Genomic DNA, 27,428 nt, shown 5'->3' on the forward strand with positions numbered 1-27,428 from the left:
TTGATAGTCCAGGCAGTCGTTGTACACGGGATCGATCCATTGAAAGACTTTTTTCTTCTGTGAGGGAACTGCACTGAGGGCGCGCTCGGTCAGCCCACAGCCAGGAGTGTAGCCCCAAGTCCCGGGCCCCAGAGCTCGCGTCTCGGGTGGGCTGCGGGGTAGGTCCGTGCAGCCAGGGTTTGCGGAGCCCGGACGTGGCACGGCCCTTCAGAGCCCACGGGGCTGCCCGCGCGCCTCGACACCTGGACGTGAGCGGGGGTCGCCTCCCCAGGGTCGCCCGGGGCCGGCGTGTGCCAGCGCCGCGGTCAGGGCTGTGCCTGCCTGTGGTCGGGGCTGGGGGACGGCTCCCAGCCCGGCGGCCGTGAGGAGCTGCGGGATCTACGGTGACGCCAGCACACGCTCTCCCTGTGACCTGGGTCCCTCGTCAGAAGTGCTCAGAGACGCCTCCCCCTGTGGAAAGTGTGGAATTCTGGAGGAAGGAGCTGGAAATGCCTTGGGAGCCGAGCGAAGCCAGAGGGGGTCGTCTGAAGGCCTGGCCTCTGAGGCTGCTGCAGCCCCCCCTCACCCCGGAGCCTGCGGGGGACCAGCCTGTTCCAGGGGAATCTTTGTCTCTGGGCTCCCTCCTCCCTTGACAGCCCGGGTGCCCATCCTCGGAGGCCACAGGGCTCCCTTTTGTCTTACAAGGACGCCTTCCCCTTCTGAGGCCCCGCCAGGGCACCTGCTCCCCGGAACGTCTCCCCTGGAGCGTCTCCTATCAGGTCAGGGCCACAGCTGTCCTTGGTGACCTTGGCTCTGGGGCGCTGCTCATGCCTCGTGGCCATGAGCCCCATCCCACCATCTTATTCTGCTTTTCTCAATTACCTGGACGGCATTGAGTGAGTGTGATGCGCACAAGTGGGCAGCCGTGGACGCTGGGCCGGGTGCACTCGGGGTGGAGGCAGGAGGAGCTGAGCGCTGGCCATCACCACACGGGGACCACGGTCCCACCAGAACCCAGGACCTGAGTCAAAGCTCTTTGAGCTCTCACGATCTGAAAGCATGGAGGCCGGAGGGATCCCCACACAGTCTGAGCTCCACAGGCTGGACATGCACCTCGAAATGGAAAATCCCCCGGAGCAAGGACTCACGTGTGTGTGCGCAAGTACATGTGTGCATGGGCGCGGAGGAACACGAGTGCCGCAGGGTGGACGATCCATCCAGGACGGGGCCACAGGGCGGACGGTGGGCAGCAGCGTGGCCGGGCCTGGGCCTGAGCTCATGCACCGAGAGACCCCGTGCGCCCTGCTTCTACACACCTACACGCGCTGGAAAATGCAAGTGTGAGATCATTTTGGACACAGAAATTATTAAATGCATAAAAGTCCTCTTGAAATATTAATTTTATTTTGCTATAAAATTTTTGTAATGAGCACATAAACAGGGAACATGGTGTAGCTGTTGTATAAATGGGATCACGAGCGTGGAGATCCGCGCTGAACAATATTACAGGCATATTTTCTCCGAGGGACGTGGCTGAGGAGGCGAGTGTTTTTGAACAACCTCCTTCTGGGCGCGGAGGACGGCCGGCAGCCGGGGGCGGAGGGGCGGCGGGCGGCGGCGGCGGGAGCGGAGCCCGGGACGCTTCCAGGCCCGACCCCGCGGGCCCGAGCCCCCTGCTTCCGGGCGGGGTCCTCCCTTTCCCACCAGGACCAGCTCTGACTCACCTGTCACGTCAGGAACTGGAGACAGGGGACAACTGGCGTCCGTGTGACCATTCCTTGTTACCCGGCTTCTGGGCTGAGAACAGTAAAGCTACAAAACAGGAGGAATTTGTGAGACGAGGACCGACACGCGTGCCCATCAGAGCCGCACGTCTTCAACGACGTCGTGCCCGTGCTCCCTCCACAGGCATGTGTGCATCACACACACGAACACACGGCTGCAAGCACGCGTCCTGTCCTACGTCATTTGAAGGTGACCTTGAGACCCCACGACGTTTTAGCGCTCAATAATCCCGCGGGGCTCCCTGCCGAGCCGAGGCCCCGCCGTCTGCCCCGATGCCCGTCCCTGACCAGCCGCCAGCGGATCGTCCACACTCTAGGTTTGCTTATTTTCCAAAATACGTTCCATGTGACTTTTTCTGTCCCAGGATACAACCACGTCTTACTCTCTAGATTTGGCAGCCAGGCCCCCTGGACACGGAAAACCCCAGCCCTCCCCCGGCCCGCTCCGGCTGTTTCTCGTGGCCGCGGGTCCGTGGAAGGCGGGCGCGTGGCCTCCCAGCCGGTCACCACTGCTCCCGCATGTCTGCCCAGAGGCGTCACGCTTCCCGCCACCCCGTCCTCGCGGGACCTGCTGTCGCTCCCCCCCCACCACCCCACGCGGTGCTGGTCCTGCACCAGCGCCCCCCGTTGGCCGCGTGCTCGGGGTCGGGGTTGGGGAGGCGCTTGTCCCCGCAGACGCCTGGTCCCTGACGCCCGGTCTCCAGCGCTGCTGACCCTTCACAGCGTGGACAGGCGGCCACGACCCGAGGGCGCACTCGAGCATCGGTACATAATCGGTCCCTTTCTCCCTCTTTTCTCTGAAGCGGTCATTTGTAACGCTGTGTCCGTGTGTTGGAGCCCGTTGTCACCAGAACACCTTGTGATGCTCAGATGGGCCCGAGCTGACCGGGCGAGGCTCCCGAGGGGGCATCTGGGTCCTCGGGCCATGTGCTCATCATTTTGGGGGAACCGTGTGATGTCCCGCTTCACTCAGGGCTCTGCGGGGCTGGGAGTCAGGGGCCCGGGTCCTTTTATGTGCGGATAGAGGAGATCGTTCCTATGTACACGCGATCACATTAGCTACGTACAGAACCGTGTATTCTTAGTTCAAAGACATATCTTTAGGGGCGCCTGGGGGGCTCAGCAGTTGAGCATCTGCCTTGGGCTCAGAGCGTGACCCCAGGGTCCTGGGATCGAGTCCCGCGTCGGGCTCCCTGCATGGAGCCTGCTTCTCCCTCTGCCTGTGTCTCTGCCTCTCTGTGTGTGTGTCTCTTGTGAATAAATAAATGAAATCTTTAAAAAAAATAAAATAAAATTGCTTTTAAAATAAATAAATAAATAAATAAATTAATTAATTAATAAAAATCCATCTTTAAAATCATGGCTCCCACCGATCCCTGCGGTTCAAGGACAGCATCGCCGATTCATCCCAGGCCTCCACCATCGGCGCGTCATCTCCCTTCTGCCCATGAGCGCCTTCGTCCCCGGGTCGTCACACAATGCCCCATGCACCAGGTAACACCAGACACCACATCACTGACCCTCCAACAATAAACCTAATTAAAATCCAAAACTTTGTTGCCGCTGTTCCCAGACTGTGTCCTGCTAAGGGCGGATGGAGAATATAATTTAATAGGGATTTGTGTTAATTTCTTGTCTGGCTTTTGTCATGAATTTGATAAACACGGGGGTCCACGTAGTTCTGTCTGAATTCAATTTAACGGCTTGCTTTTTTCCTCTCATTCTTTTCTTTTTTTTTTTTTTTTTTTTGGTTGAGCCCAACACAGAACTCGAACTCACTACCCATGAGCCCATGACCAGAGCTGAGGTCAAGAGCCAGTTGCTCAACTAACTGAGCCACCTTTGCACCCCTCCTCTCACTCATTCTTAATTATCTTTTTTTTTTTTTTTTTGCACGTGTAAGATATCTACATAGTTCAGAATTAAAACTGTAACACGGGCCACTCGGAGCAGGCCCCCGGGTCCTCTCCCACCCGGTTTCCTCACACTCCGCACACAGGACGCTTCCTGCAGCTCTACCTGTAGAAGTAAACCAATTGCCTACCGTGCACACTCTTTTGCACTTTGCTTTTCTCACCACGACTAACGCGGGTCACCCCCGGTGTGGGTGGAGGGTCCCCGTCACTGTCGGGGGCCGTGGTCCCTGCACCCGCATGGCCCTCCGCTCCGGGTGGCCTCCCACGTGCGACCCTCGTGCAGGTGCCACTTGCGCGCGAGGACGCTGGTCTCTGAGGGAAGTTCCTACAGGTGTGTCCCTCCATCCCCCAGGGAGGCCCACTCTGTGCTCCAGCCCCGGGGTGGGGGGTGGGAGCTGGGCGTCTGCAGTTGGAGGGTCGCTCCGAGGGGTGACGAATGCGGCCGACGAACAGTTTCACTGTTATTCTCCATTATGAGCAAAGTTGCGAATATTTTCTCGCAGTTTGCTGTTTTTCTTGAATGCATTTTGTAGGGATTTTATACAATGAAAAAACCCCCCAGGGCCTTATCAGTGCCTTTATATTTTATTGCCTCTAAATTTTGAGTTGCTACGTCGAAAAGCTTCTCTCCTCTCCGGGTCAAAAAGGAGCTCACCCCGGCTTCCTCCTCACACCCCGTTTGTCCCTACCTCCGATCGTCCCGGAGGGACCGGCCAGTTTCCCACGAGGCTCTCTGCTCCCCTGTGGCCCGAGAAACAGCTGTAATTTCCCCAAGGATTTAATACATGCTGGGGTTCCTCATGTAATTGGGTTTATTTACGGATTTCTATTTTCTTCTATTGGTCTGTTGATTAATGTCCCCAAATTACGCTGTTTTAATCACAGGGGCTTTATCATATCTTTAATACCTAATAAGTCTCCCTTTTGATTTTTTGTTTTCTTAGATCTTTTGCATTTGGTTTCATATGAAGTTTAGTATCTATTCATTTGGTTTCAGAAAAAAAATAAAAAGACCTAATTCACATTTTTATTGGTATGCCAGAAAGTTACATGTTCACCTGAGGAAATAGATGTCTTTATGATTTTAAATAGTCCTTCCCAAGAGCAGGGGTGCCTGTGTGTGTAGGCAGGTGTAATTTTATTATTTTTTAAGATTTTATTTATTTATTCATGAGAGACACAGAGAGAGGCAGAGACACAGGCAGAGGGAGAAGCAGGCTCCCTGTGGGGACCCGATGCAGGACTCGATCCCAGGACCCCGGGGTCACGCCCTGGGCCAAAGGCAGATGCTCAACCACTGAGCCACCCAGGGGCCCCAAGTGTAATTTTATTTTAAAATACATTTAAATTTTTTTCTCTTATAAGTTTACGGTTCTGTTAAGATTGCTATGTATTTTTTTTCCCTTTTTATTGCTATTTAAATGATTTCTTACCCACTGTCTTTTCTATTCGGTCATTGTCTATGTGAAGGCTATTTATGATTTTAATTTTACATCCTGGTATTTCACTGAACTGTTTGTTTGCTTCTGTACATTCCAGCTTTAGCTTCAGTTTTAGGGAGTTTAGCTTCGTCCCCGGTTCCGTTGGGTTCCCCGGGATTCTGCGGCCCTCTCCTGTCTGACTTGAGGGCTGGTGCCCCACGGGGGAGGGCGAGAGGCACACCTGTCTCACCAGGTGCTCTCATTAGCTTGAGCTTGGCTGTGGGGCTAAGGGATGCTTATCACATCAGGATGTTACCCCCAATTCCTATTTAATCGAGCATTTTTGTTGTTGCCGAGTCGATCATGAACTGGTCCTGGGGGACCTGGGTCCACCTGGCAGAAAGCAGTAGAACGGAGATGACAGCTCGTCTGCATCCCAAACGCACGTGGGCCCTGCCCCTGGCAGGTGCACAAGCTCCAGTGGAAGTAGGCCCCAGGGACGCAGAGTTCCCACGGGAGGACGTGCCTGCCGTGTGCCGTGTCCCCTGGTGCGCATCCCCCTCGAGGTACACCTGGTGAGGCTAAGCGCCGACTGCACTCACCGAGAGGTCAGAGTTCAAAACTCTTCGAAAAGCGGTGTCATTAACTCCCGGGCTCACCGCTGCACGCGGGTTTTATTTTGTGGCAAGATCTCCCTCCATCCTGGGCCCCGCTGCTCTTGGAGCAGATGCTTGTGCCAACAGTGGGGTCGGAAGTGACCCAGAGGTTGTCCCTGGCGCTCTGGCCCTGCCCCTGCTCTTCCTGGGCTGAGCTTCCAGGGGAGCTTTCAGGAAGCGTCATCCCTTGTCTGACATCGTCCGCGTCCACTGAAATCCGCGGAGAAAGCACTGACCCTGCTGTACTCATGCGGCCTCAGCAATTGTGGTTTGCAGGAGGGGACAGGACCCACGGGGCAGCCCCATGCCAGAGGCCCGCCTTGGTGGGTCTCGAGGTTGGAACCACGGCTCTATTGAGACCGAGAGGTGGAGTCCCAGGCACCGGGGACCCCACACAGCCAGCGACAACCCAGACACCTGTTTCTCGGGGGTTATGCGGGAGAGATCTCCCCACAGCCCGGGGCTCCTCTTCCTGGAGAGGATGCTGACCCACCGCCAGCCATACTCCGGGTGGGTATGGGTGAGGGTGGAGGTGCTGCGGTCCTGGGGGCCCTGGGGGCTCTGGGGGGCCGTCCCGGAGCCGTGGTTGGCTTCTCCATCATGAACTTGTGCGGAATAGCAAACACCCCCTTCCTGCTGGGGAGCCGGCTACTAAGCGACAAGCCTCTTCTGTACGCAGCGGAGATCGGGGTTAATAAGGACTCCTGTTTTCTGCTCCGTCACCAGGCGTCTGTCACGCGTGTATCACACACCAGAATTGGGGATTACAAGCTGAACAGGAGCCACGGTCTCCCTCCCGGAATAAAGTCGAGTATAGTTTTGTTCTGAGTCGTTAACACACTCTTACTTCTGTGTTTCTCTCAGAATGTTCGCATTTAACGTGACTTCATTGAAGAATCACTGGTTGGCCCTAAAGTTTCTGCTTCTGAACTAAATTAAGGACTCATGTAAAATATACAATCTCCTTTTTTTTTTTTTTTAAATTAATTAACCACCTCTTACCTTCACATTTACTAGTCGTTGATGTTATCGTGTTAGTGCCGTGACTGGCCGACAGGACACGGGGGAAGCGTGTATTTCACTGTTGATATTTTAAGAGAGTGTCCGGGGTCCTTGATGAAAATCCACACTTCAGCGATCCTGAGCAGTATTTCCCCAAGTGTGTACACTCGCTCTTACTGCTTTCTGTATCAGAAATGACATTTCTCACTGTCAGGACTCACTCAGTGCACTGCCGGGATCAAGGAACGTGCTCTCAGCAGATTCTGGTCCTTGGAGGGCATCACCCTAAGGTCTAAGAAGCGAAAGGATCGTCCAGCAGCGCAGGCCTCACACCTCGATAGCCTCTGTTCTGTGACCTGTGCTCCCTGGATTCTGAGACGTCCTTGGGGAGGTGGTATCAACTTGTCCGGGTGCCTGGGGGGAGTCCCAGGGGTGGAGAGCAGCCCTGGGTCCCCGGGAGAGCGGCCACAAACGGGGCCCCTCCTGGGCAGAGGGCAGAGAGGGGCAGGGGCAGGTGGCGAGTCCACAGCCTCAAGGGGGGTGTGCTTTAAGAGCTGGACAGATGCACCTGTCTCCAACATCCACTCCCCTGTGCTGGCGTGCAATCCAGGTAAGGGGCAAGGGGGGGGCAAAGGTCACTTCTTATGGGCCTCCACTGCCACCACCACCCCCAAACCCCAGATGGTTCCTTAGACCTGGTTGCTGGAGAATATGAATTTGAACACGATCAAAAGGTAAGAGCAGCTGGGACCATTTGGGACAAGATCTTCAGACGCCATAACCCTGTAGTAACTGGCAGAGGGTGATGTCTTCTGAAAGATTTGGTAGGTCCGCGCAACAGGGCCCCAGATGTAGTGAGAACCTCCGAGCTGTGGGGAAAGGATGCATTGGCCAATGTGCTCCCCCAGGTAATTCCTTATTTTGCAAAATAAAAGGGGAAGAAAAGAAAAAGGGAGGGGGAAAAAGGAGGGCCTTTGGGTTCTTACCCTACATGCGGTTGTATAACATAAATGCTACCCGGGGCTAAATGTAGGCACAAAGCCCCGAGGAAGGAAAAAGGGAGGAGCTTGAGATTATTTGAGATCTGAACGGGCAGGAAGTTTTTGTTAGATGTGTGTTTGGTTGAAGTATATAAATAAAAAAAAATAAATCGCAAGAAGATTACTTGCTTCTGGGTAGGACTAAATGAATATTTAAAACATTATTTTAAAAGCATATTAAATGATTTGCAATCCCGGGGGCAGAGCTCAGGGCGGAGATCTTCTATAAAAATGCCAGACAAAGGGTCACTTTTTAGAAAGACAAAAGCACATGGACAATTTAAAAAAAAAAAAAACCTCTTCTTTTTTTAAAAAAATTTTTTAAAAGATTGTACTTATTTATTTATGAGAGACACAGAGAGAGAGAGAGGCAGAGACACAGGCAGAGGGAGAAGCAGGCTCCATGCAGGGAGCCCGACGTGGGACTCGATCCCGGGTCTCCAGAATCACACACCTGGGCAGGTGCTAAACCACTGAGCCACCCAGGGATTCCTGACAATTTTTTAAAATGTTATCTATCTATCTACTATCTGTCTATCTGTATTTATTTATTTATTTATTTATTTATTTATTTATTTATTTATTTATTCATTCATTCACTCATGAGAGACACAGAGAGGCAGAGACACAGGCAGCGGGAGAAGCAGGCTCCTCACAGGGAGCCCGACGCAGGACTCGATCCCAGGACCCCAGGGTCACGCCCTGAGCCAAAGGCAGATGCTCACCTGTTGAGCCCCCCAGGCGCCCCACGAACAATTAACACATTAAATGTCTTTCGCTTTCCTTAACTGCAAAGGGGCCGAAGGACATGAGTAGATTATTCCCAAGGAGGTTACTGATAAACAAACGTAAAAATTATTTAAATTTTTTGGTGAATCCGGAGAGACAATGCTTCCCGACAGAGTGAACCACCAAAGTTCACGAATAATGCGACTGCTCATTGCCCCTCGGGGAAGAGTGTTGGGGGGACCAGGCGGGGCGTGTTCTTTGACTTGGAGAATGTGGCTCCGCGGTTCCGGGTCTCGGTGTCTGTCCTCAGGAAGCTGGTCTCAGTGACCAGCGAACACGTCTTCGCCAGGTGCCCGTCACAATACCATCCGCCACAGCGAGAAAAGGCAAAGATCGCATGACAGGGGAATCATTAAAGTGTGCTAGATCATACAACAGATGATTACAAAACCACTACAATAGTTCTTGAAAATTGTCAACGACTCGTAAAAAATTTTACTACACGATAGTAAGCGGGGGGAGAAAATCAAGTTATAAAATTGCACATGCGGTATAATCTCAATTATGTAAATATATGTGCACAAGACCAGAAGAAAATGCAGATGAATTTAGCAGTGCTTACCCCTGGGTTATGGCGCTGTGGGTCTTTAAAACATGTTTCTTCTTTATATTTTCTCACGAGGATGCATCACTTTCCAAAAATAATAGTGACACAGAGGAAGCCAGCGAGCGCCTCCCGTGGAGAGCGGAACGGGCTCCCGCGCTGAGCCAGCGAGCATGCTTGGGGTCCAAACCCCCAAAGTCGCCCTGCGAATCTCCTCCAGGGCTGCAGCCTCCATCAGCCTCCTGCAAAAATCAAACGTTCCTGCTCTGCTCTCAATTGACGAGAGGAGCCTCGCATCATACATCATTACACGTTTATAGATCTTAATTTTCCAGGCTGTTTTTCCCCTTTCTTGGTTTATTGTGATTCATTTATTTTATGTTTATGATCGAAACATAATTTTGGTTTTTTTCTTAATTTTTCCTCCTTAGAAATGAAGCATTATCGGCCACCGGGCAGATGTGGCCCCTGGAATCCTGCGAGGGGCGGGGATTCCGGAGGGAAGGAGAGACTCAGTCCTGTCCCACGAGGACAGCCTGGCCCCTGGGGGCTCCTGCGGTGCGCTCCGGAGAGAGCCCAGGGCCTGGGGCCGTCGGGGGAGGGAGACCCGTGCTCCACACCCAGCACCTGCCAGCAGCCCTGGATCCAGGTTAGGGACGGCCCGCCGTGAGGCCAGGACAGAGGCCAAGAGCCCTCCTTTCTGCCTTGCGTGGGGAGAGAATTACCAGAAGGTAATTAGGTCCCGGGTGGGAAGCATTTCATAACCTCTGAGACGTGGCTGTTGGGACTCCGGATGGTGGCCCAGCGACTCCAGGAGAACAAAGCGAGGCCACCGTGATTTGTTCTGGAGAACCAGATGGGAGCTGCCCGCCGACGCCTACACAACACACGTGTCGGACAAGGGACGGCCGCGGCTCCGCCCTGACTTACCAGGGGAGGTGGGTCTTTGGGTCTGGGGCCCCTGGGCGACCCTGGGACAGAGACCCCTCTCAGGACGAGGACCCTGGGTGCTGGTTCTGAAAGGGCCCCGTTGTCAGCAGGCCGGCTGAACCCTGCAGCCGGAAGGCCTGGCGTGGGGGGAGCACTCTCCCCAGGAGGTCAGAAGCTGACCCCCAGGGCCCACCCCTGCTCTGGACGCTGTCAGCTGGACTGCCATCTGCACCCCCATGCCCTCCTGTTCCCGTCACCTCGGGGCCTGCCCAGCCTCTGCTCCACGTCAGCGGCGGGAGCGGATGAGCAGGAGGGGCCAGCCACAGGCCAGGGCCTTCGCTGCTGGGATCTGCACCTCGGCTCCGAGAGGCAGGGGGTCGTGGTCCTGTCAGAACCAAGGGGTGCCTGCAGGTTGTGCTCCCTCCACCACGGGGTGCATTGCTCAGTGTCTTCAGCCACGGGGGCATTGCCTGGGACTGCACCTGCTCCGGGTCTGGCCCCTGCGATGTGGACAGGAGCCTCCAGACACCTCGCGTTCCTCCTCCTTCCTTTGTAGAACACTCCATGTCCCTCCCACATAGGAAAAGATCCACCCCTGGGACTCCCCCCAGGCACCCGGACAAGTTGATACCACCTCCCCAAGGACGTCTCAGAATCCAGGGAGCACAGGTCACAGAACAGAGGCTATCGAGGTGTGAGGCCTGTGCTGCTGGACGATCCTTTCGCCTCTTAGACCTTAGGGTGATGCCCTCCAAGGACCAGAATCTGCTGAGAGCACGTTCCTTGATCCCGGCAGTGCACTGAGTGAGTCCTGACAGTGAGAAATGTCATTTCTGATACAGAAAGCAGTAAGAGCGAGTGTACACACTTGGGGAAATACTGCTCAGGATCGCTGAAGTGTGGATTTTCATCAAGGACCCCGGACACTCTCTTAAAATATCAACAGTGAAATACACGCTTCCCCCGTGTCCTGTCGGCCAGTCACGGCACTAACACGATAACATCAACGACTAGTAAATGTGAAGGTAAGAGGTGGTTAATTAATTAAAAAAAAAAAAAGATGCTCTGGCTCCGAGCGCGGCTTCCCCATCTCTTTTCGCCCCGACGCGCACTTTAGATGTCGGTGCTGTTCTGCTTCTGCACAGAACCTTCTAGGCACCAGGCAGCCTGCTTCCTCCCCCCGCCCTGCCCCCGCCCCCTCCGCGCTGCTGCTGCTGCTGCTGAGTGGTTCACGTCTCCTTGTGATTTCCTTTCGTTGCTTCCATAAATCATGCGTTTCTTTGCTAAAATGTTCTTTTCTTCCATTTGTTTGAAGAGGGTCCCTAATTGCTCACTGAGGTGTGTTTGTGACGCCTGAGACTCTCCGCCTAGCGCCCACGGCTGCCGCTCCGTCTCCGCATCTACTGAGTCCGCGGCGTGATTCAGTCTGAGGGATCCCTGGGTCCCGGCGCGCTGCATGATTTTCTTCGGGAACCGGCCGCTGGGGTCTTACTCTGGAGACTCTCGATGCTGTTGAATCCTCTGCGTTGGCTGCTTCCACCGACCGATGTGGCCCCTCCGCGTAGGAGGGGGAGAAGCCAGCGTCTCCGAGGCAGGTGGGGCCAGATGTGCATGTGCCACTGGCTCCATCCTGCACGAGGTGGGGGCCTTGCCACGGCTTCGGGGCGCGGGGCTCAGGCTCCTGCGGGCTCCCCAGTTCCCCTGCAGCTGCAAGTGGGAGGAATCCCTTGTCGCTGGTCCTCCCCGCTGTGGCCTCCTCTGACCACCGCGCGTGGGGCCCCCCACACCTCCTCTTGCACCACACCTGAGAGGAGCGCCAGGAAGGGCGCCTTGCTGTTGCTGGAAGGGGGTGACCGGGCAGGGCCTCTGCTGATAGCGCACGGGGTGGGGGCAGGCGTGGGCTCAGCCCCGCAAGGCCGAAGCCTGGCTCCCTGCCCGGCCTTCCCGACGCACCTGCTGGGGGCCAGGAGCCTCACATCCGCGGGGGAGGGCCAGGGTCAGGGGGTCCACGCAGGGCTGTGTGAGGCCTGCCCAGGGCCCCTCGGACTCTTTCCTGGGCCGGCAGCATAAATAGTTCCAATCCTGGGCCCAGCCGCCCACGTGCGGGCCGCGGCCACCAGCCCAGCCGGGCGTGACTTACCTGTCCCGGGAGCCTGCGTGTCTCTGTCTCCCCCACCATGAAGCTGCTGTGAAGCACGGGTTCTCTAAGGAGCACAGGGATTTCTGCCGACCAAAATCTTATATCCTACCCCTATTTATCCCCATTTATCGACAAAAATCTTCCGGAAGGCCGTCATTCAAGACTACCTCTCGTGAGCTTGATAAACGCCACGGTCACGCGTGAGACATTTTCCAGACTCTCGGTGTGTGAGCATCATCCGTGACGGAGCGTGAGGAGCCCGGTGCCCCTGGAGCTTCTGCACCAAGTGCAGGCCAGGCGTGGGCGCGTCCTCTGTGTGCCACCCGGGGAGCCCCCCTCAGTTACGCCCAACTTACGCTTCGAAGAGGGACTTTCCACAATTCCAAAGACACTGCGTCCTGTGACATAGACAGAAGCAGCAGGAGGGAGACCGGCACAAAAGCACGCGGGTTCTGTGAGGGCAGAGGGGACTCCACCAAGAGCCATGCAACTGCGTGAAGGGAGCCCGGGGATCGGGGTGCAGGACGAGGGCCAGCCTGGGGTACGCCCCACCAGGGCAGGGGTTCTGAGATGGCGCATCCCTGAACAGAGAAAGGGTGTCCCTTCCCTCCCCACCCCCATCGACAAACGCACTCTGCAGGGACCCAGGGTCCAGGGAGGGGTCCAGCCATCACTGTCACCTGCCCCAGGGCCCCAGGTGGAAAGCCCCCAGGAGGTGTCAAAGCACAGGTTTTGCTTTAGGGCCAATTATTTAAATTACAGTCTTTTCAAAGAGAGCAATTGTCTTCTGAGAGGATCAGCTTTCTGGGTGCATTTATGCAGATGCAGGATGTAAAGGGGACGGAGGTGTCCCTTGCCTCCAGCCTCCCCATTCCCATCAGACTCCAGACAAAAGCAAACTCAAACTCAAGGGACATTTTCATTCCCTTGTGCTTGTTTTGTTTGTTTATTGTTGTCCTTGTTTCCCTCCATCCCATCCAAGGGAATGTCAAAGGAAAGCATCACTAATGGTGAAATGGTTTTCTTTAACCCCTCCTTCGGGTCCTAAACGTCAGAAGGGGCAGCAGCAGGGCCCTAAGGACTGCCATGTCACCCAACTCTGCGCACGCTCGGAAATGAGGCCCGAATTAATGAGATTATTCGACGTTGCTGTTTGTGACACTTCTGGGTGAGATGCGTGCACCCAGTGCACCTTCTGGAAGGGACACTCGTTTCCTCTTTTGTTTTGTTTTTCAAAGATTTTATTTGACGGGGGGGGGGGGGGCGGGGGAGATCATGAGCAGGGGGAGGGGCAGAGGGAGAAGCAGACGCCCCGCTGAGCGGGGACCCCGATGCGGGACTTGATCCCAGGGCCCCGGGATCATGCCCTGAGCCGAAGGCAGAAGTTTCAACCATGGAGCCCACCGGGTGCCCTCATGTCCCTCTTTGGGACGATGCTCGTGCACCAAGATAAACTTCCTCTAAAATAGAGCTCAAGTCAGAGGCTCAGAGGCAAAGGTTGTGAGCAGGAGGCTGTGTCACAGGGCGGTCACAGGGGATCCGGGACCCAACCCTGCATCCTAACGACGGGAATGCTCTAAGCTGCAATCACTTGGGAGTCGGTGGGGGGCCTAGGTCTCCAGCACAGACCCTCCCCCCTTTGCATTTCCTGCAGGTGGGGGCACGGTGAGAAAACGCAGCCCCCCCCGACTGCGGGACCCCCCTCCCCGCCTGCGGGCGCGTGAGAACGAGCCTCACTTACCTGGGACCCTGATGCTCCTTCCCCAAGGACAGACTGAGGCGATTTGGGGAAAGATCATGATCTTCGGGCTGGAAAATATGTATCCACGAAGAGAATTTCCCGTGTCGGGTTAATTGCGTTTGTTTTAAACAAGCGCGTGTGCGGGTTTCCTCGTTTCCATCTACGCTAAGAGGCGCAACGTCCTTTCCTTCTGTTGCCTTCGGGGGACTGTGCTGCCCGACAGGCCTGGGAGCATCGCCGCTCATCCACGGGAAGTGTGGGTGCCTGCGGGAAATTTATTTGGTGCTTTTAGAGGGAACTGAGAACTTCAGGATCCTTGACTTAGTAGAAATGACAGTGAACGATGGGCAGCCCGGGGGGCTCAGTGGTTCAGCGCCGCCTTCGGCCCAGGGCCTGATCCTGGGGTCCCGGGATTGAGTCCTGCATGAGGTCCCTGCATGGAGCCTGCTTCTCCCTCTGCCTGGGTCTCTGCCTCTCTCTCTGTGTCTCTCAGGAATAAATAAATAAAATCTTTTTAAATTTTTTAAAAAAAGAAATGACACTGAACGGGAAATCAATTTCCAATGCATTTCGAATAACAGACTGTTCATAATAAATAATGTGTCTGCTCTTTGTCCCCGGGTGTGGGGAGGGGGCTCCAAGCGCTTGGGTTTCCTGAGCGGTAGGAGTGGGCACCTTTGATATTCACGGAGGCCCTGAGTGCACATCGGAGCTCACGCTCACCAGGTGGCTCATGGCGGGACCCAGAGAGTCTCGTGGGTGGGTGTGGGGACGGTGGGTGTCGGGGGTGTCCATGCTGGAAAGACCATGTGATGACAGGGTTGGGGCCACTAGCCAGGGACAGCTGCCCCGATGTGTGGGGAGGGAGAGGCTCCGGAGACGAGGTTCAGTCACGTGGCCAACGATTCGACCGGTCACGCCTATGTGATGAAGTCCCCGGTGAAACTCTGGCTACCTGGGCTCAGGTGAGTTGCCTGGTTGGCGATCTCATCACCAGACGGGAAGCTGGCATGTCCGGATGCCATGGGGTGAGCTCCCAGTTTGGGGCCTTGCCAGACCTCATCCATGGGCCTCTTTATGAGGCTGGTCCCGACTTGTACCTTTTGTGACAAAACCACATCATAAGTGTGGCACCTGCTCGGGGAACCTGAGTCGGTCACTCCGGTGAATAACTGAAACAGCAAAGCTCAGATTTGTAGCCTGTTGGTTGGAAGTGCAGGTGGGCTGCGGGGACCCTGAGCTTGCAGCTGCCATTGAGGCAAGGGCGCTCTTGTGGGGAACATGACCTTCCCCCGTGGTGTCCGCCCCAACCCTCGGTGGGTAGCACCAGAACCGCAGTGAGGGTCCGTCAGCGACGACTCTCGCCTCCAACGATGCAGCTGCTTGGATTCACATGCTCAGAAATGACTAAAATGCTGTGTCCTGATCTCTCCTTTATAAACAACATTCAGGGGCACCATTATGCCAAGCCCTGGGTACGTCGTCCTTCCTACGGCTCAGTAGCTGATAACACGGACCCCCCCCCCCCGCCCTGAGTCCCTGGCACATACGGCAGGTAGCAAACCTTCCAGTCTCGTTGGAGAAAGACGTGTACGTTTAAAACACACAGAGAACGCGGCGCAGGCAACTCAATATATGATGGCGGGATTCCCAGCAACCGGTGTCAGAGCAATTCAGAGAAGAGAAAGATCTTTTTGGTAGTGAACAGCTTAACAAGGAGGTAAAATACGGAAAATTGTAGGAATTCAATGTGATGACAGAGTTCGGGGGAGGCTTGGGGCAGAAGTGGAGAGGTCAGGTTGGTGGAGGAGACCACAGGTGGGAAAGGTGGCCGTGGCCGGAGGGGACGTAGCAGGTCATGCTGGTGTTTAGGGCTTGAGGGATGGACGAGGCTCTGTCCTGAAGTCCCCACCCCCAGAACCCAGACGAGTGCACAAGCCACGGACTCCGGGAGCGTCCACTCAGCACTTCCTAAGCAGCAAGCACCACGTCCTGCTGTGCCCATGAAGGAAATGCTGCTGGGACGTTATTTTTATGGACAAGGAAACCAAGCCTTGGAACTTTTCCAAGGTCACCACCAGTGAGGAGGTGGGGGGGGGTGTGACCCTGGGTGCTCTCACCCCACAACCCACCCTCTGAACCCTGAGGGGGCAAAGATGCATCAGTGGTTCTGGAGGACGGGAGCGTGGTGAGTAAGGCCTTAGACCTGAGGCTGCGGGGCACCGAACCCAGGCGGGGGCGGCGGGTGGGGACAGGGAGGGAGAGACGGGCTAGGGATCTACATGCAGGTAGAGACCAAAGGCTCCATATGCACAACATGGAAATTATTTCATTCGTGACTTTTATACTGATTACATATTTTAAAGAGAACATCCTAAGTAAATTCGATGACATAAAATATTATTGAAATTAGTTTCCCCCGTTTCTTTTTACTTTTGGTTTTTTAAAGTGGCTGTTAGAATTTTTTTTTTTTTAAAGAATGATATATATGGCTTGCGTCTGTCGGGGAGCAAGGATCCCCGTCCCCTTCTAGGTCCTTCTGGCTGGAAGGACGCTGACACGAGACAGGTGAATGGGAGGAAACCAGGTTTGAGGGCCCGCGGACAGGGAATCCACGCATACATGGAAATTCCAGAGCTGCTTGGATCCCAGGGGTCCAGGTGTCAGCATGGCCTCAGGAGGAGGGGCCGCGGGTCTGGGACGTCGGGGGAAGGAGCGAGAGTCCTGGGAGGGCGAGGAGGTCGGGGTCTGGTCCACACACGGTGCCCTGTCAGGTGCCCCCGTCCCCCTGACCTGGTTCTCGTCACGCAGCGGTCACCCAGGCCGGCCGTGCTCCTCCTGCAGCGGGTCCTCTGCCTCAGTTCCTCGTAGGCGGCTTGTCCTGGGGCTGCCGGGTGGTCTTCCCGCCAAGGTGGCCTGTCCCGGGGCCGCCCGCCCTGGGCCCCTACACATCCTGACCTCCCAAATACAAAGAGATTGTGTCGTGTTTCTGTTGTGTTCAATTTCCATTGTTCTGCAAAGTGCCATGAAAAATCAGAGCAGGAGAGGCTCCAAGAGAAGAACCAGAGGACAGAACCGTGAGGGGAGCCCGGGCCCCCATGCGGCTCAGAGCAGCACCCACAGGGGTCTCTAGACCGAGTCATCCAAGCACAAGGGGTGAGTCATCGAGAAACTCGGCTATGGGCCCCATCTTCATCCCTGCGCCCTGCTGGGCCCACTGGCCGCGTCCCTCTGTTGAGGGGAGACCGATGAACCCGTGGGGCTCAGCCTGGGAGGAGGAGCGGCCTCCTTATTGCGATTGTGGTGCTAAAGGAGTTACTCAGGGTCCCGTCGGGGCTGCGTGGGCGGGGAACACCCTCCACTAGTGCCCTGAGCAGAGGCAGCCTTTCCCAACAGAGCAGATAAAACACGGGCTCCTCCGGGGCAGAATTTACCCTTTAATCTAAAGTCCCCGCATTTGCATAGAGTAGAAGGAGTGAGTCTTTCCTGTTGAGCAAATGCAGGCGGGGAACCCCGAGAACGGGCCTCCCGCAGCATTGACGCGCGTTGCACCCAGTGTGTGCACCTGCCTGCGCTGCCTCGGGCACACGTGCCTTCTGCTCTCCTGTCATGAGTGCTGGGCCCCGTGCATGCGTGGAGAGAACCCACCGACGGGGCTTGGCTCCCGGGGCGAGCGGAGGTGCCATCCCTGGATGCTGGGGCCTCAGGCACCTGCAGCTCCGGTGCCCGGGCTCCGGGGCCCGACCGCGCGGCGGGCCGTCCTCACCCCGTGCGTGGCCCATCCACCCGCTGCGGCCGAAGTCCAGGTCAGGTCGCCAGCAGGGGACTGGACACCAGGGCGTCTCCCCCAATCCTTCGCTGCTTCTGCGGGTTCGGAGGAGGGAAGAGAACGCCCACTTTCCTTCCTGATAGTTCTCCCCCTTCTTCACGCAGCAACAGGACCCTGCTCCCCTGGGAAATTCCGGGTTCCCTAGTGAGAAGCTCCGCCCTTCCTCCCGTCACCTCGGAGACCTCAGCATCTGGAGACGCGGTTCTCCCTGGCCGTGATTCTGGCCTTATCCGGGGCCCAGGTCCCTGCGAGGGAGCCGTCCTGACCGTGGCCTTGGCGTCCCGCCCGCTGGCTCGCATCACCTCTGTCGCCCGTGAGCCACCTGCACCCGTTTCGTCTCGGGGCGCCGGCATCTCTGAACGCCGAGCCCAATAGGAGCCACTTCTGTCCTCGAGGGCTACATCTGCTCGGCCTCGTACCCACCGGCCCCTCGGGTCCCACTGGGTCCCCCATCCCTCTCCTGCTTACCTTCACCTCCTTCCCACCTAGTCGGGCCCAGCAACACGTCCCTTTGTCTGAGCCCCACGTCCCACCATACTGCTGCTCAGGAAAAGCTTTCTCAGCCCCTTCCTTACCTGCCAGGCCCTGTGGGGTGTGTGTGCGGGGAACGAAGCACCTTTTAGGAAGACAACAAATGGGGGCACCTGAGTGGCTCAGTGGGTGAGCGTCTGCCTTCAGCTCAGGTCATGATCCCGTGATCCTGGGATCGAGTCCCACGTCGGGCTCCCTGCATGGAGCCTGCTTCTCCCTTGGCCTGTGTCTCTGCCTCTCTCTGTGTGTCTCTTTGAATAAATAAAAAAAATCTTAAAAAAAAAGACAATAAATTACAAATACAAGGTGCGTACAGAAGCGCACATATATAATGACAAATTACAACGAACTATACATCTAAAAATAATGACAACACAGACACGACCGCTTGCCCCCAAATATCCACCGTGTATGTATTAGCTGCCTGGCACCTCCATAACCCTTTTTCCTTTTACTACATTTCTGCTGTGTGCTCTTCCACGACGTCCCTTGACATGGCTTTACCAGACATTTTCTATGGGGAATCGAAACATGAACCTGTCTTTTCTCTAGCATAATGGATCAAAACTTGTTTTTCTTTTTTCTTTTTTTAATGGGTAGTTTAGAAACATTGCTTTCAGCTCCCACCTTCTCGGGAATGCCATGTACCTTTTTAGGACAGTTGTTAAATTTGGGAATCTCCTCAGCTGCTTTCACATGAGGACCGTAGTACTTCGGGGCATTCACACGTCCCACACAGCCATTAATCTCAAGGACCCGCCGGCTCCGTTGGCCAGTGTGTCACTGACAGACTCCTGTGGTGGTGGTGGTGGTGGGGGGGGGGGGTTCTTATGTTTTCTTCTTTGATGGAAATGTTCCATGTCAAATAAGCAGAGAATGTAAGTATTTTCCCAGTGGGTTTATGTGAGTGCATGATTGCCATGTGTCGGGTCGATACTGAGGATTTGCACGGGTGGATTGTAGTCCTGCTAATTCACGTCCTATAGAACAGGAATTTCTATAAATTATATTTCATGTTATTTCAGACAAAAGTAATTACAGGGATCCCTGGGTGGCTCAGCGGTTTGGCGCCTGCCTTTGGCCCAGGGCGCGATCCTGGAGTCCCGGGATCGAGTCCCACGTCAGGCTCCTGGCATGGAGCCTGCTTCCCCCTCCTCCTTTGTCTCTGCCTCTCTCTCGCTCTATGTCTATCATAAATAAATAAATAAATCTTTAAAAAAAATAGTAATTACAGATACTTTTCTATTCATACATAGGTTTGTATAATCTACTATGTACATAATTATTTTTGTTGAAATTATATGAGGTAGAATTATAATTATATGAGAATTGAAATTATATGAGGTAGAACATGTACAGAGTGAATATAGTCTATCTATCTAACCATCTATCCATCCATCTATTCAACCATCTATCCATCTATCCATCATCACCCTTCTATCCACCCATTCATCTATCATCCATCTATCCCTCCATCTATCTGTCCATCCATCTATCCATCTATCCCTCCATCTAGCTACCTATCCATCTGTCTATCCATCTATCCATCCATCTATCCATCTATCCTTTCATCTATCATCCATCTATCCATCTAACTATCCATCTATTCCCTCCACCTATAATCCATTTATCCATCTATCTGTGCATCCATCTATCTATCCTTCCATCCATTTATCCATCTATCCATCTATCCTTCCACCTATCCATCTATCTATCCAACTATCTATCCCTCTATCTATCTATCATCCATCTATCTATCATCCATCTATCCATCTATCCATCTATAATCCATCTATCTGTCCATCTATCCATCCAACTATTCATCTATCCCTCCATCTATCCATCCATTTATCCATCTATCCATCCATCTATCCACCTATCCCTTCATCTATGATCTATCTATCCATCTATCATCCATCTATCCATATATCCATCTATCCATATATCCATCTATCCATATATCCATCTATCCCTCCATCTATTTACCATCCATCTATCCCTCCATCTACCATCCATCTATCCATCTATCTGTCCATCCATCTATACATCTATCTATCCATCCCTCCATCTATCTATCCATCTATCCCTCCATCTATCTATCCATCTATCCGTCCATCTATCTGTCCATCCATCTATCCCTCCATCTATCATCTATGTATGCATTTATTGATCGATAGATGGAGAACGCATATTTATGGCACACATATACGTGCACACTGTAACTGTGTACGCTCAGTCACTGAGGGTAACCTTCGCCAGGCATCCATGAAAGCTGATCCTCATCTTAGAGTTTTGACCGGATGATGGTTGGGGGAATTTCTCCCAGAGTAGCTCTGTCTCTGTACATTTCCAACCTTTCTCCTCCTCCACATCCAGACTCTGCCAGTGCTGAGGGCCGTGAGCCACGTCTACTTTGTCCCGAGCCCCAGCCATGAGCCTTGGCGTCCGCGCACCTGCGCATTCGTCACATGGGAAGGTACACTTCCTCAAAGCCATCCCTGCCCCAGGGCAGAAGCTAAGTGTAAATCTGCAAACATGCCTCATTAAGCTAATGATTTCCAATTTTAATTCTTCCTTAGTGAGATCCTAAAAATGCGTGCATCTGACCTACTACCATCACGCACAAGGGGGAGAGTGGCAGAGTTTCACAAATTTTGCAAAAAGGGGGTGAGCATGTGAGCACATCACTGGGGGCCCACCCAGGCTCTAGGACGACGAAAGCAAGTGTGGCTTCATGGGGCTCCTTCTGGGGTCCCCCAGTGTCCCCGCACCCAACCTGCAGGCCATCCTGCCAGGCCTCTGCTCCCTCCTTCTGAGTGAGCCTGGTCCTTCCCACTCAGAGTCACTGGGCTCCAGTCCTGCTCAGCGACGGCAGCCCCGCCCTCTGCAGCAGCTCCTCCCCATCCTCCCTCCCCTCCCAGCGCCTTTGTCTGCAGACTCTTTCCCTCAGCAGGTGCCCAGCGCTGTCCCCATGCCCTTCCCTGCAGAAACAAGCTTCCTGGAAGCTAATTCTCCTGTCAGGCCTTCCTTCCCATGCGCGCTTCCGCTTGACACCTGCAAGAGGCTTCAACCCTGGGGGAAAGATGTGCAGTGTGGACGCTGCTCCTCTTTCCCTCAGCCTTCTGGGGCATCTGGCAAGTGACCCCCGGTGCCCTGTGAGGAGAGCCCCCCAAATAAACCCTCTGAGCTCTTTCTTACCGTGGCCTGTCCTCTTCTTTCCCCTCCTCTTTCTTTCCTTCCTTCCTTCCTTCCTTCCTTCCTTCCTTCCTTCCTTCCTTCCTTCCTTCCTTTCTCTCTCTCTTTTTCTTTCTTTCTTTCTTTCTTTCTTTCTTTCTTTCTTTCTTTCTTTCTTTCTTTCTTCACCTTGGATGTATTCTCTTTATGCAGGCTAATACTTTTTAAAAATTTACTAACAAGGGGATCCCTGGGGGGCTCAGTGGTCGAGCACCTGCCTTCAGCCCAGGGTGTGATCCTGGAGACCCGGGATGGAGTCCCTCGTCGGGCTCCCTGCATGGAGCCTGCTTCTCCCTCTGCCTATGTCTCTGCCTCTCTCTGTGTGTCTCTCATGAATAAATAAATAAATCTTTATTTTACTTTTTTTAATAAATAAATCTTTAAAAAGTTTACTAACAAATATGAAGAACAAATGATAGCAGTTAGGGGAGGAGAGCTAACAGCAGTTGTAAGGAAAATAAGAAACAAATTCAACATGCTTATAAATATACTGGGTCAGTCTTTGATTTTTAATTAATAGACTTTTAAAAAGTAGTTTCACGTTACAGATACGGAGCAGGAAGCACAGACCCCCCACTCCCACCCCAACACCCACGCCCCCGCCATGGCCTCTACTACCCCTTGGCGTTGGCGTGGCCCGTTTGTGCACGTACTGGGCACGGGCTTCCGGGCGCTCACTTCCCTCCCGCTCCTTCTGTCGGCAGTCGGGACGGCGTGTGATTGGCACGCATGTTGTCAGAGCCCATGCCCGGGACCCAGGGACGGGGCCCCACAGGGCCAACGGCAGCCACTGGCCAGGGCGGGAGCGGGCACTCCTGCTCCCACGTCCCGGCTCCCCTACTGGACCGGCGCGCAGCTTCTGGGCGCCTCACCTGCTCCGGGATCTCAGGAGCCAACGGTGCACGCCACCCCCCACACCGGGGGTCAGGCCACCCGGCCACGACCTGTCAGGGGGGTGAGCCCGTGTGCGTGAGCTCGAGGTGGGGCTTCCAGGGCGCGCCTTCCCAGCAGGACAGCCCTGGTCGCTTCACGCCTCTCAAACGTCATCCATGGGGTTGTGTCAAACAACTACGTCGCCGACCTGCTCCGTCTTCTGTCCTACGAGTCCCCAGCATCTCTGGAAGCATCCGCCCTCTCCTGGGGTCCCAGGAAGATGTACTGAGGGAAGGAGGCACATCCAGGACAAGGATGCAACCCCAGGAAGACAGCTCGTGCCAGACCTGGGTTAGGCCAGGAGGGGCTGTCGCTACTCAGCCAGGCTTGCTCCTTGCCCCCCGCCGTCCCCGGCTCTCACCTTCGGAATATGTCGCACTAAACCCATAGGTGTGGAAGACAAGGCCAATCCAGATCACATTTCCTTTCCAGACACATCATGGAGTGGGGGCCTGGGGAAGGGCTTGGTCACCCCGAGCTGCTTGACAACGAGCCCACAGCCCCTCCCCCTCAGCCCCGACAAGCAGGTGCTCAGGTGAAGCCGAGCTCTTAACATTGCTCCAGAGAAAGCGGCAGCAGGGGACAGGCAGTGGCACTCGCTCCATCCCCTGCGGTTGTAGCGGACGGTGGCTGGGCACGGATGACATGTCAGCCCCTGCGCGGCCACGGGGGACACCTCCCAGCCCCAGGGCGGCCTCCTGGGGACGCCTGCCCGAGCTCCTCTTCTGCAGCCCCTCACTCGACGTCCATCGTCCCGTATTCTCCTGTTTCTCCTTCTCTGGCGGGCGATTCCCCTCCATCCGCCTCATCGTTTCTGCCCCTGCCTCCTGCTCAGCCAGGGACAAGGCGGCTCCCAAGGGACAAGGCTGTGTGTCTGGGCGAGGTCAGGCCTGGGGTCCAGGACGCCAGGAGAGCACCTGCCAATGCGGCCTTCTGGCCCAGCCTGGGTGGGTGACAGAGGCTCCAGGCACAGGGTGTCCATCCATCAAGGGGACGTCCCGGAGCCCGTGTCCCCCACATTGTTCCCTGTTACTCCCCGTGTCCCAGGAGCCCCAGGAAGGGGAGCGCAGCCCGGCTGTGACCAGGACGGGCCGCACGCCGGTTCTGCGTGTTTGTGGCCGTGGCCAGGGGCCTGGGGCCACGAGGAGGGTGACGGTCCTCTTGTCCGGAGAGGCTCGTCCCTAGCGAGGCTCTGGGGGCACCTGCCCATATTGCATGGGACTGTGGGGAGATAACGACCCGGGGAAGTGGGAGACCTCGCCGTGCGACCCACGGTGCGGTTTGTCCTCGTGCCCCCAGAAGAAAGCCGCCCGTGAATATTCATTTGAGACTTTGAGGCTTTGGGGGTCAAATTTATTTCTTTGAGGTGTGTGGTCACACTGAGATGCGCCTTAAAGCAAATAGGAAAAAAAAAATACAGGCTTATTCGGGCTTCACGATAACCTGGAACTGATCTGTGACCGATTTCCATGTTTAGCAGGAAAAAAAATCCAGTCAGAAAAAAAATAAAAGTTCTGGCCAAAAAAAAAAAAAAAAAAAAGTTCTGGCCAAACTGTGGCCATTTGCATAATTTTGTCAGATTACTAATTAGCTGGACATGTATTTTGTGAAAGTCCATCCGTCGCTGACGGAGCCGAGACACTAGGAGGGCGGAGCCATGTCTCATCCCGTCGCCGGCACCTCCAGGGTGATCCGCTCCCACCGGGCAGGAAGCAGGCACCGAATAGGAAACAGAAGACAGGGGCGCCCGGGGGCTCCATGGGAGAAGCGTCTGCCCCCGGCTCAGCTCATGATCCCGGGGTCCTGGGATCGAGTCCCACGTCGGGCTCCCTGCTCAGCGGGGCGTCTGCTTCTCCCTCTCCTTCGGCTTCTCCTCCTTCTCTCTCTCTCGATCTCAAATAAATAAATAAAAACTTAAAAAAAAAACATAGAAAATGTGTTCTGTTTTCCCAGTCACATGTCAAGGTGAATTTTACCTGCGGTCCGTATTTGGGAGCTGTTTGTGTGGCGTCTCCAGCTCTCATAAGCTGTACCTCCAGGAAGCTGAAACGGGGGGGGGGGGGAGGGGGCGGGAAGCCAAGCAAGAAATCTCTCCCTCCTCCGTCCTCCTCCTGTTGCTCCCCCTGCCTCCCTCCTCACCCTCCGACTCCCCTCCTTCTCTGCCTCCCCCCACCCCCTCCTTCTCTCCTTTTCTCTCTCCTTCTCCCCCCTCTCTCCCTCCTTCTCTCCATCCCTCTCCCTCTCTCTCTCCCTCTCTCCTTCCCTATGCCCCTTTCTCCCTCTCTCAATCCCAGTCCCAAGGAAGGACACGGTGACCCTTCCCTACACCATAGACATGGGCCAGTGGCATGACAGGGGCTGGAACAGGCCTTCCCTGGGAGTCAGGGGGCCTCGCTGTCATCTGAGGTCTCCATGCAGGCGCCCTGGGCTGCCCTGGACTCAGGTGAGGTCCCCCAGGGCTCAGGATGGGGACAGAGTCACCTATCACGGGCCTGGGAGCTGCAGAAAAAGCCTTTCCTAGAGCCGGGTCACCTGGCGCAGACCCAAGGACATCCCGGGTCACCAGGACCAGCAGCGGGCCTGGCTCCCACGGCCTCTGCACAGATGTTGGCTTTCCTCCTCCTCCTGCCCTCTGACCCCTCCCTGCGACTATAATTAGTGCTCTATTGCAGGTAAGGGATCAGGAGAAGCTCAGCTGTCCCCACTCAAGTGCTCTGGCAGGTGAAGAAGGGAGACAACACATCTGTTCTTGTTGCCATGGTGACTGTAGGAAAGAGGGGTGGGCAACAGGAGCTGCGGCTTCTTGCGCCTTAGGGTTCCCTAACCCAGAGCCTTTGGCTCCCTGAGGATGGCGGTGAGGGAGGACAGGTGCAAGCCCGCCCTGAGTCCACCCAGCGTGTGCAGGATGAGCAGGGCTGCCCTGGGAGCAGCCACGGGGGAGGCTGAGGTCACCTCCTGGGGACCCCAGGGTCACTTCCATACCAGCATCTTTCTGCAGGCGCAGGACCCCAGGGACTCCCAGGTCCTCGGGAAGGGAACTGCGAGGCTCCTGAAAACCAGCTCTGTCCTGCTGCTTAAGGCAAGAGCGCCCAGTGGTCTGGGAGCCACACGGGTCGGCCTGGGACACACGGGCCCCCCGGCTGCTGGCCCGGCTCCCCAGCTCTCAGGACGGCATGCTGCAGTGGGGTCAGCAAGCTTCTGCAAGCCCTGCAGCCCCAGCTCCCGAAGTGGAGAAACCCCGCGGGGTCGGTCCTTCTCAATGCCAGGTGCCCTTTCTCAGAGGAGGAGACACGGTCCCTGTGCTCGGGCAATCGGTGTGCGAGTCTCGGGGCCACGACGGGTCGCCCCTGCCCGCCTTCCTCCCCCGGCTGGGAACCTGCAGGTGGGGCAGGGGCGCTCCTGAGAACCCATCGGAGCCTCTCGTCTCGACGGATCCCCCCTCCCTCCTGTGCAGAACCGTCCGGAAAGGAGAAGCGGAGTGAGGTGAGGAGACTGGACTGCGTCCTCCCGCCAGGTGCAGGCCACAGGCCGCCCCCTTGCCCTGCGCCCCGCTGTCCTCCTCCCATCCCGGCAGCTGACAGCCCGACCTTGCTCACCACCTAGGAGCACCCATGACCAGCCCTGGCTGCACTCCGGCCTCCGCCTCCCTGATCTGGGAGTCCTGGTTGGTCCTGGAAGGCACCCTGCAGACGGCCCCCTGACATAGCCTCTCGTGGTCTAGCTCGCCCCAGGCCAGTAGTCTCCAGGTCACGTGCCCGTCGCAGTGAGGGGCAGGGGGCCTCCAGCGGCCTGTCTGGGAGACCCCACCTGCAGGGACCGTGCTGTGGCCCATGGGTGACGCTTTCTGGGGGATCTTGGTCCCTCTGCTGCCCTAATACTCAGGCTCGCACCTTCCCTCCCTGACCCCTCCCCACCCCACTCCCATCTCTGCATCTGCCCCTCCTGACTCCGGGGTGTCATATGGACACGAGGCAGAGGCATCCTTCAGGGTGCGACTGTCCCGGCGCATCTGCACGGAATCACCACCGGCTAGCTGGCTGCTGGACGGCAGGGAGCAGTCGTTCCATCTTCCTTGACCAGAGGGAGGCTTCCAGGGCACTGAGAGGGGCGGTGGCTTATGGGATGCTGGCGTGCTCAACGCTGGGCATCGAACAGTCCAGCCCCTCAAATCCCCTTTTCATTCTTCCATTAAAAAAATGGGTCCTGATCGTTGGCTGCTCTTCCCCACCTGCTGTCATTTCTCAAAACCGCAAGCTGGTCTCCCTTCCAGCCTCGACCTGGAGGAAACCCACGAGGGTCCGGAGACGCTCCTGGCGCGCAGGCATCAGCAGGCCTCAGCAGGGGTCGTCAGCTGTCTCCCGTCCGTCCTGCGTGCCTCGGAGCCTGCGAGGGGAACAGAGAGAAATGTGGGCACTTGGGGGAGCCCTGGGGCATCGGCCCAGCCTATGCCCCCTTTACACTCCACACGGGGGGGGGACGGCATCCACGGCCTGAAAAAGACCCGGCAAGCCGGGGCTCAGCCCCCTCAGGGACGACAGCCAGTGACCCCACCAAGCAAAGCAGCGGAAAGAGTGGGGGCCAAGAGGAAGGGGGAATCCGACGGGTGGAGGAGGGCGACGGGGAGGCCCCGTGATGGCCTCGGTCCAAGCGCAGCTTTCGGCGCTCTTCTGAACAAGCCTCTTTGAAATGGGGCTGGCAGGGGTCCCGCAGAAGCCGCAGAAGCCGTGCTGGGAATGGGGGGATGTGAAGAGCGGGAAGAGGGGGCAGGGCGAGGAGGGACGGCAGTGCAGGCTCCTGGCACCCCCCCAGCAGGTGCACGCTCCCCGGCTGCTGCTAGGGTTCACTGCCGTGACGCCGCCCTCCAACAGACGCCCTCCCTGCTGAGGTTCCCTCCGGCCCTGTCCCCCTCCTCACCCCTGTGTCCCGAGGGACCTGCCCAGTACGTCGATCGAACCCCCG

At 56.0% G+C, this 27,428-nt stretch overlaps 2 long non-coding RNA genes across 2 annotated transcripts; one reads left to right on the top strand and one right to left on the bottom strand.

Annotated features, from left to right (window-relative positions):
• Positions 1-23,819: 23,819 nt before the first annotated feature.
• On the bottom strand, positions 23,820-25,185 carry LOC144300753 (uncharacterized). Its single transcript, XR_013367531.1, has 3 exons — positions 24,951-25,185; positions 24,446-24,512; positions 23,820-24,362 (listed from the first exon to the last, which is right to left on the bottom strand). It is a non-coding gene; the product is annotated as an uncharacterized LOC144300753 (long non-coding RNA).
• Positions 25,186-25,235: 50 nt separating this feature from the next.
• Positions 25,236-26,650, top strand: LOC144300754 (uncharacterized). Its single transcript, XR_013367532.1, has 3 exons — positions 25,236-25,337; positions 25,468-25,735; positions 25,924-26,650. It is a non-coding gene; the product is annotated as an uncharacterized LOC144300754 (long non-coding RNA).
• Positions 26,651-27,428: the final 778 nt, after the last annotated feature.

Source organism: Canis aureus, chromosome 29 (genome assembly GCF_053574225.1).
Source record: "Canis aureus isolate CA01 chromosome 29, VMU_Caureus_v.1.0, whole genome shotgun sequence".
Lineage (NCBI taxonomy): Eukaryota > Metazoa > Chordata > Mammalia > Carnivora > Canidae > Canis > Canis aureus.